The sequence below is a fragment of the Schistocerca serialis genome, chromosome 3 (assembly GCF_023864345.2).
Source record: "Schistocerca serialis cubense isolate TAMUIC-IGC-003099 chromosome 3, iqSchSeri2.2, whole genome shotgun sequence".
In the NCBI taxonomy this organism is placed as follows: Eukaryota; Metazoa; Arthropoda; class Insecta; order Orthoptera; family Acrididae; genus Schistocerca; species Schistocerca serialis.
The window spans coordinates 723,745,588-723,754,536 of NC_064640.1; positions in this window are offsets into that span (position 1 = coordinate 723,745,588).

Below are 8,949 nucleotides of genomic sequence, written 5' to 3' on the forward strand. Positions count from 1 at the left end.
AGAATGTATATTCTCAGAATTTAGTCTGTAAATATTTTTATTGAATTGATAATATACTTTCAGTTTGGAATGCATGTGCTCATAACTTTGAAAACTAATCCTGTTCAACAAATACTTACATGGCATTGAGACTATCTGATATTCCTTGGTTACAGTTACTTCCATCGCCGATTTTGGCGAATAAAGGTACATGCTATGAGGGGTGATAGTATTAGTGATGCTGAATAAAAAGCTTATATCCTGCTATGAATGGTTTCCGAGATGAAACACGTTTAATATTCAATGTTATTAGTTATTTGTACTATCAAATTTGGTCACTGTTTACAATGTAGCACAGTAGTGTAGAGCAAGTTGAGACAAACAGTTTGATCTGGTACACTTGTGGTCTACCATGTCAAGAAACTACCTCAAATTGGCCAACAAAAGCTACATATCCTGTAGCTCATGCACATTGATTGAGATTTTCAACATTCTCACACTCTCTTCCCACAAACCATTACTTCTAAAGAAAAAAATGAATAGTACCTTCTTTGTAGAAAATTTAATGGATTTTATTTTGTACTGTGACAAAAGGGTGCATTTCTTGAGTTATTCAAGAAAAACGTACAAAAGTGATATTAAATGTATTCTGTCCTGGAAACCATTTGGAATAGGGCATATATCCATACGAATTTTTTCTTCAGAATCAATAATACTATCACCCCTCAAAGCATGTACCTTTCCTCCTGACTCACCCTGTATATTTCCGTTATACATGATATCTTAATGCTGTGTGGTAGAAAGTTCTTCTGATTCATTTCCAATATAGTATTTTTTTTTAGCTGCAACTGCAAAACTTAAATATTGTGGCAACTCTTGATGGGACTATGTATGAGCTCTAATTTGTCAGATGTTTTTATCTTTATAACTTTTAAGAACAAGTTATAGGAGGAAGTGTCAGTTTGTTTGAGCAGCATCATAAAATCTGTTCTAGGAATTTTCACAGGAAATAAGTTTCAGCAAATTGATAATAGCTTACATGTTTCCCATATTTATGTGTACATTGGTAATAATGTTTCTAAACATGAAGGATGAACATGCATAGTACAGCAAGCATGGGACAGTTTGTAGCAGAGGGTACTTCCCCAGCTAGCACTCAAGCTTATTTCAAGGTGGATATTAAGTTTAGGTTCAGTTGAAAATTCAAGCTTGAAAAATTAACATGTTACACAATTTACATCAAGCTGTAAAAATTTAGATTGAGTTAAAATAATTTTCCCAAGCTTGAAATAAACTGTAATTTCCCTGGAAGGCTGTGCAGCAGATGTGCTCACAGCATAGCTTCAATAGACATCCACGGGGAGTGCCACAAGCGTTTATTAGCCGTGCACTGACTCTGCTAGGTTTATGGCCATTTTACCTTTGTGACACATGTTAATGATTGTTGACTGTTGTGAAGTTTGTTTTATACTGCAAAATAGTTTGGTAAGTGTGTGGAATCTCCTGCCTTAGTGCTACACCGGGTCTGATGAGGATATATAGTGTATTAAACATATATTGGTGTATTTTTCTCTAGTGGTATATTAATATTACAAATGTTAAATATTATTACGTAATGTAAAGAAATATCATATTCTTTTACGTAGAAAAATTGAGACTGGATGAAAGTGAAATGGATTACCAGCTAAGAATACATATTACAAGTTGTTCAGCAAAAAGAGGTCATTTTAAACTAGCTCTCTAGTACGTGGCACCAATAAATTAAAAATTAATGTTATTTTACCTTTTTAAAATATCGCCTTTTTATATATATGGCCCTATTACATTTGTTTACTTGTAAGTACTCGCGTGTGTCACACCATGAATGAATAATCCTGAAGTGTGAAAACTTTCTTCACGAATACAAATAGTAATGACATGGTGAACATGAAAAAGTACATCAAGAACCAGTCACTACATACGTGTCAGTCTATTTTATTTGCGTAGCTTTGACTGCTCTTTAATTGCAGTAATATGAAATTTCTTACTGTTAGTATGACAATCTTGCACAAAGTAAACATACTGAAGAAATTCAAGTCAAAGAAGTCTTAAAGTTGGGGCAACAGTAGAATCAGAGTTGCAGTCTGTTATTACGCCATCAGTCTTGAGAGATTTTGTTGAAGCTGTTAATTCTTTCTGTGATGATGGACACACAATTTCTTGTGACTCATGCTTGGCAAAAGTTAAGCATATTCATAATAAGTGTAACATTACTTTTCATGGAAAGTAGTGGCAAATTTTGGATCCAGGCTGTACTGTGAAGGATGAAGCTATTGAGAATGATTGTAGTACTGTTGAGAAAGCATACTGTATTCCAACATTTATGAACAACAGGGGACACTTCTCATTTGACTACAACTTTAAAAAAATCTGAGTTTATTGTGAATGTTTGTACCTTTTTAATTTTGTATTTAGCTTAAATAGTGTGCGTTTAGTTATTGCAATTTAATATTCTATGCAAATCATACAACAGACAATTTGTCCCACCCATAACTATACAGTTATATATAGTGACATGCATTGGTGCAACTTAATTCTTTTTCTAATAGCAACATGTTTCTTTAATAGAAGAATGTAAACTTCATTTGTATGTGGCTTGGCTGAATTGTGGACACTATCAAAGCAGAAATATTGTTTGGATGTCAAAATTGTTCCTTTCTGTGTCAGTTTTGTCCTACCCATAACACTGGTATTATGTATTGCATTACAGACAGTTCCGTATATATATTTGAACACTGTATTTTTTTGGAATCAAGAGTATCAATTTGTTACTTAAAACAGTAACTTCACTTCAAATAACTTAAGATTCCTAAATGTAAACATGAAAATACTAGCATAAATTTGTACAAATGTTCCACCCGTAATGCTGGCATTGCTCTAAAATTTTCAATGAAAGCATGGAAGTTAATAAACAAATTTATATATGCTTAAGAGACTTTTTAAATTTCATTTTTTCATGTATGAATTCTTTAGAGGCCTGTATTAAATGGTAATCCAAATTAATATTCCATCATTTAACCTAAAAAAAAATCAATATTAAATTTTCACCAACAAATTCAGATTATGAATGCTCAATAATAATAGCTCTATTTTTCCATCCCTGAGACATCCATTACTACCATATGTAATTTTCCTTATTTTGTCAATCCCAACTAAATCATTCTGTTTTATTTTAGGAATGTCAAACAGGAAACTGTTCAATTCTCTTTCTCGGGAGGGGAAATGGAAACGGCTGTTGAAGCTTTCTGAGAAAAGTGTAGGGCACTCTGCTGTAGCTGGTGAGAGAAATGTTTCCAATGATCTAAATCCTGGGATTGAACTTCAATCATCATCTTGCAATAGTGCCAGTGGATCATCATTTAATAGTGAAACTTCTGAAAGTAATGATAGGGCCTCAACATCGAACCTGGTTTTTGAGTTGTCGGATCATTATCCTTTATCAGATGGTTCAGACAGTGATGACTGCTTTGACTCCAAGTTTCAAAGGGAAGAGCTCAAATCTGAATTAGCTAACTGGTCTGTTCAATTTAGCACTACAAATGTGGCATTGTTGTGTATTCTTCGATCACATGACTGCTTTAAATCTCTTCCCTCAGATGCAAGAACTATTCTAAAGACTCCAAGTTGTGTTCAAGTAAACAATGTAAGCCCTGGCCAGTGCTCCCACATTGGTATTTCAAACCAGTTAAAGAAAATGTTGGCTAGTGCACAACATGTTTTCAGTTCTTTACAGCATATTGATTTAATGATTGGATTTGGCGGATTACCTTTATTTCACAGTAATAGTGGCGAGCTATGGGCAAATTTAGGATCTGTATTAAATATTCCATCCTTGTCATCAACTGTTTTTCCTATTGGCATTTATTTTGGATTAAAGAAACCCAGTGGTCGTTTTGAATTTCTAAATGGTATTGTAGAAGAAATTGTTGGCCTAATCAGGAATGGTTTAATTTGTAATGGCAAAAATATAGCTGTCAGGATCAAGGGAATTTGTTGTGATACCCCTGCCAAAGCTTTTATTTTAGGCATTAAAGGTCACAACAGATATTTCTCGTGTACCAGATGTAAACAGGAAGCATCTTTCTTTGATAATAGGATGACTTTTCCTATTTTTGACACTGCCTTGAACCCATGAGGGATTTATCAACAAAGAAGACACAGAATTCAATTCTGGTAACACCCCATTGACCACTATCCATAGTCTGCATATGGTATCATCTTTCCCACTTGACTATATGCACTTAGTGTGTTTAGGGATAATGAGAACAATGATTTTTGTTTGGATGTTTGGACCTGCCCCTTTAAAAGTACCTAGTGGGATTATTGATAGTATAAGTTCTAATTTATCATCTCTAAAAGCAAGCATTCCAGTAGAGTTTGGTAGAAATCCCCAAGGTCTTGATGAAGTGAAAAGATGGAAAGTTACAGAATTTAGGCAGTTTTTGCTTTATACTGGACCACTTGTATTGTACGATATTTTGTTGCCTGAACAGAAAGAAATTTATAACAACTTTTTATCCCTCCATATTGCCAAGACCATACTCCTCAGCAAAAAGTTCTGTTATCAACTCCAGGAATATGCCAAAAGTCTTCTTCTTAAATTTTGTACAAATTTTTCAAACATTATATGGGCAGAAGTATATAACACACAATTTTGATGGACGATACATATTGCTGATGATATATCAGTATTTGGCCCTCCAGATGGATGCAGTGCCTTTAAATTTGAAATTTTTTTTTTATTATTTTTTTTTCATGTTTCATGAAGAATCTTGATGATACAACAGCTCCATAAAGAAAATTTATTTTTTCAGTTGAAGTTACTTGCAACCCTTGGTGGTAAAGATGCAAAATTGTTAATGTTCAATTGTATGAAACGATGCCTGATGTCAGAGATAGGAATGAAGTTTTCATATACAGGAAGGCCTCCAAATGACTAGACGAAAGAAAAGAAAAGAGCTTTCTGTTCAACCTTGCTTTGTGCAGCAATTCAAAGTAAGCAAAGACTTAAAAATTCGCCAAAAATATGCTGGTTTGGTTTATACATCGTGCACATTTTTTTCCAAATGCAAACTTCAAATTTGTTATTTCAAAATGTTTTAAACACTAATACATAAACACATATATATGGCCAGTGTTATGCATCATGAGACCAAGCGCCGTTACTTAACATATCTGATGTGAGCGCATTTAGTACTGTTAAGTAGGTACTTGCAGTGAGATTTTTCTACTAAGATAAAGAACACTAATCCTTCTTCAGTACAAAAAGTTGAGAAACATTAATAAATACATATATTTTAAGGAAATGCAGACTTTAGGTTCCATTGTGTCACATATGACATATGGTGCTTCGACTAGTGATGCATTACACCACCCATATAACCTTCCCAAAAAAGATAAATAATACCTTAATATAGGCCTCAACAGAATTAAATTTGCGGGAAGAATATAGCTTAGCATTGGGATGGTTTTTGTGAAATTTGGTCAGATTCGACCTTGTGGATCCACCCCATTGGCCTTAAAAGTTGCAATGTTTATCTTATGGAGAAAAATTTGTTTTTATTTGAATGTATTTTTTTGATATTTCATTTAAGTTAAGAAAACAACTGATTAATTCATATTTTTAGTATTATCAGGAAAGTAGTTATGTTTCATTGATGTTCAATGGGTTGGTTGTTATTAATCAGATGTTTACAGGAGAGAAATAATGGCTTATTTGAGAAGAGCATTTTCACAATGCTATGTGCACAATCCTGGTTGGTGAAAATCAATAGTTCACAGGCTGGCCTGATACAGTGGCTTTATGATTTCAACACTGTAAAAGTAATTTTTGTTCCAGTGTAAATCTCTAACCGTTTCCACTACTTTTAATGATATACTGATTTATGTTTTCAGGTTCAGTCAGAAAAATATTTCTTTCGACAACTGAAGAACAGTTTAAAACCAATATAGGACACTGGCTTCAACAGTCAAAAAACAGAAGTCAAACCCTATGGTAAGATTACACTAAATTACAATTGGTGATGGCTCTTAATTTTGTTGTTCCCTAGGTGAAATAATACTGCAATGCCTACTGGTACTTCTTACTTTTATTGTTATTTGTAATTTGGCTGAAATCTAATAAAAGGCAATATTAAAATATGACAAGGAGAACATTTTTTGTTCTTATACATTTCAGTTCCACTGAACTGGTAATTTCTTAAATTCATTTCAATTTCATCTTTTATTTCATTTTGAATCAGTTTTACTCACAAAAAAAAATTGTGGATAGAATAAAAGTTTATATTTTTCTAAACAGTAGTTTCTTTATAAGCTTACAGTATGAGGTGTATATGATTTCAAGTATTTGTTTCTTTATAATTCAGATTAAATGGCCCTGAAACTGTTACAAATAGTGATGTGTGGCTTCTTCATGAAGTCATCGCAAAATAACCCAAATGTCATCTTTACTTTAAAAATGTCACAAAAAGTTTTTTCAAACTGCTTTAAAAACTCTTTCAAATGAAGTCACCAGAAGCAGCCGCTTACTCAGTGACATTTATACTAGTTAATGATTCTTGCTACAACAGTGAGTTTGAAGTTATTTTGCTAATCTGGGGCATAAATTATATTTAGATTGATCAGTTTCAACTTTTTACATTTTTTATGTTTAGGTATGGCAAACATTTTCTTTTACCCGTTAATGGATCATTATACTGGCAGAAGTCAGTGATATTTGATCCTGCTCTGGTCTGTGTGCTGGGGCCGTAGGGGCTTCAGAATAATTGAATTTTAAAATAAAACAATTTTAAACACTTTGAAAATAAAAAATTTTAAACATACGTCTCAATAATTTTTTTCACACCATTTCCATTCTGATATTTATTTTATTAATTAGGTTCAATAAATTCAGATTAATAATTATATACCTTAAAACAAGCTGTAAATACCAGACTGTATTCCACGTGTGTAGATATAGCTGGAGCCAAACTTGATAAGTCAAACTTAAAATATAGCTTGAACTCTGCCAACTTTGATGTTTGTTTCAAGCTTGAATCCAACTAACAGGCCTGAATATTACAGCTTTGATCAAGCTTATATACGTGAACTTTACATTTAGAAACAAGTCTGAAACCAGCTTACTGTGCTATCTGGGTCAGGTACCACTGTTATATCCTTTCATTCCTATTCCATTTGCAAATGATATGTGTGAAGAAACACTGTCAAAGAAACTTCTTATACAACCTGACTTTTGCTTTATGTAAATTTCCTTTCTTGGAGGGTATGCTATAAGAATTACGGCAGTTAGTCAAGCACGGTAAATTGATACTTGACTTTGAGTCCAAATGATCTCCCCATTCATGCCTACTCCAGTTAAAGTACACTGATAAATTACATCTATACTCTACATGCCTGCATAATTCAGCATGGTGGAGGGTACTTCTTATTCAATTCACATTTCATTTTTTCTAGATGCACTCAAAAATGGTACATATGAATAGATGTGCTGGCCATATTTCTTATAACATGCACATGTTAGATGGAATAAGGATTATAAACATTATAGATTAACATGAGTAAGATTAGAGAATAACATGAGTACTCAGCAAATCACCCTACAATGTGTGGTGGATTGCACTTTGATAAACATTAGTGTCCTCCCATTCCTGCTGACAATGCAAAGGATGTCTGTGAAGAAATACTGTTGATTGATCTCCTTATCAGCTCTAATTTTTATGGTAATATTGTGGACTCAGGTATTTTTGGATGTTATAACTTGACAAATTATACATGCAACATACTCTCTCGTGCTTTTGACAGTTTGACATGTACGGTAAATGGTTATTTGTCTTTAAGGCCATCTGATCTTTTTTGTGGTTACTTATTTTATAGACTTTTGGAAACATGTATCTATATGTCACATGCCAGCTTAATGCTGTGTACTGGATAGAACATCTTGTTCCAAAACAGTCTATATTTATTCAGTGAAAACCAGCTGTTGACAGTCCTCCATATGGTCTCTGATCTGTCTGATGTTATTGCCTGTATCCTATGAGAGAGTAATGTGTAGGTTTGAGTAATATACAGTCTGCAAAATCTTGGAATGTATGTTCTCCGAATCTAGTCAGTGATTCATGACCATTTATTTGACAATGGACCTGGAGGTTGTCACATCTATGTGTGTGATATATAATAATCCTGATGAACGTAAGAGATCTACATTGGTACACAGGAAACCACCCTATCCTGTACTCAACACACCAACTACACGCTGTGTGCTGGAGAGGTCTCTTGGTTCTTCAATCAGTTCCGTTTATTCCAGATAAAACCACAAATAACAATGAGAAGATAATTCTGGAGCATTTTTCTAATGGGTTCTAAGTGTTCAGGAGTTCTTATGTTTGCCACTCAAAAGAGCACTGTGGAGGAGGTAGTGATATTTTTCCTGACCAGTGTTGGAGTGTATGGATTCACAATTTTGTCTGTAAATCATTTTCATTTAACTGAAAATATGCTTTAAGGCTGTCAGATTTATTTCCTATGTAGTTAATAATTCATGATTATTTAATTGATAATGGTCTTTCAGGCTGTCAAAGCTAGGTGCTTTATGATTAAGAATGTCAATTAACCTTGTAAATATACAAGACTGCTCTGCTAACTAATTTACAGAATGTATTACAGGGATCCAGAATGAGATTTTCACTCTGCAGCAGAGTGTGCACTGATATGAAACTTCCTGGCAGATTAAAACTGTGTGCCTGACCAAGACTCGAACTCGGGACCTTTGCCTTTCGCGGGCAAGTGCCCGCAAAAGGCATAGGGCCCGAGTTCGAGTCTCGGTCGGGCACACAGTTTTAATCTGGCAGGAAGTTTCTTTATTACAGGGATGTTTTAGCAATTGTGAATGTTTTGTTGGAAGAACTACTGTTGACTAAACATATGAGCACTGAT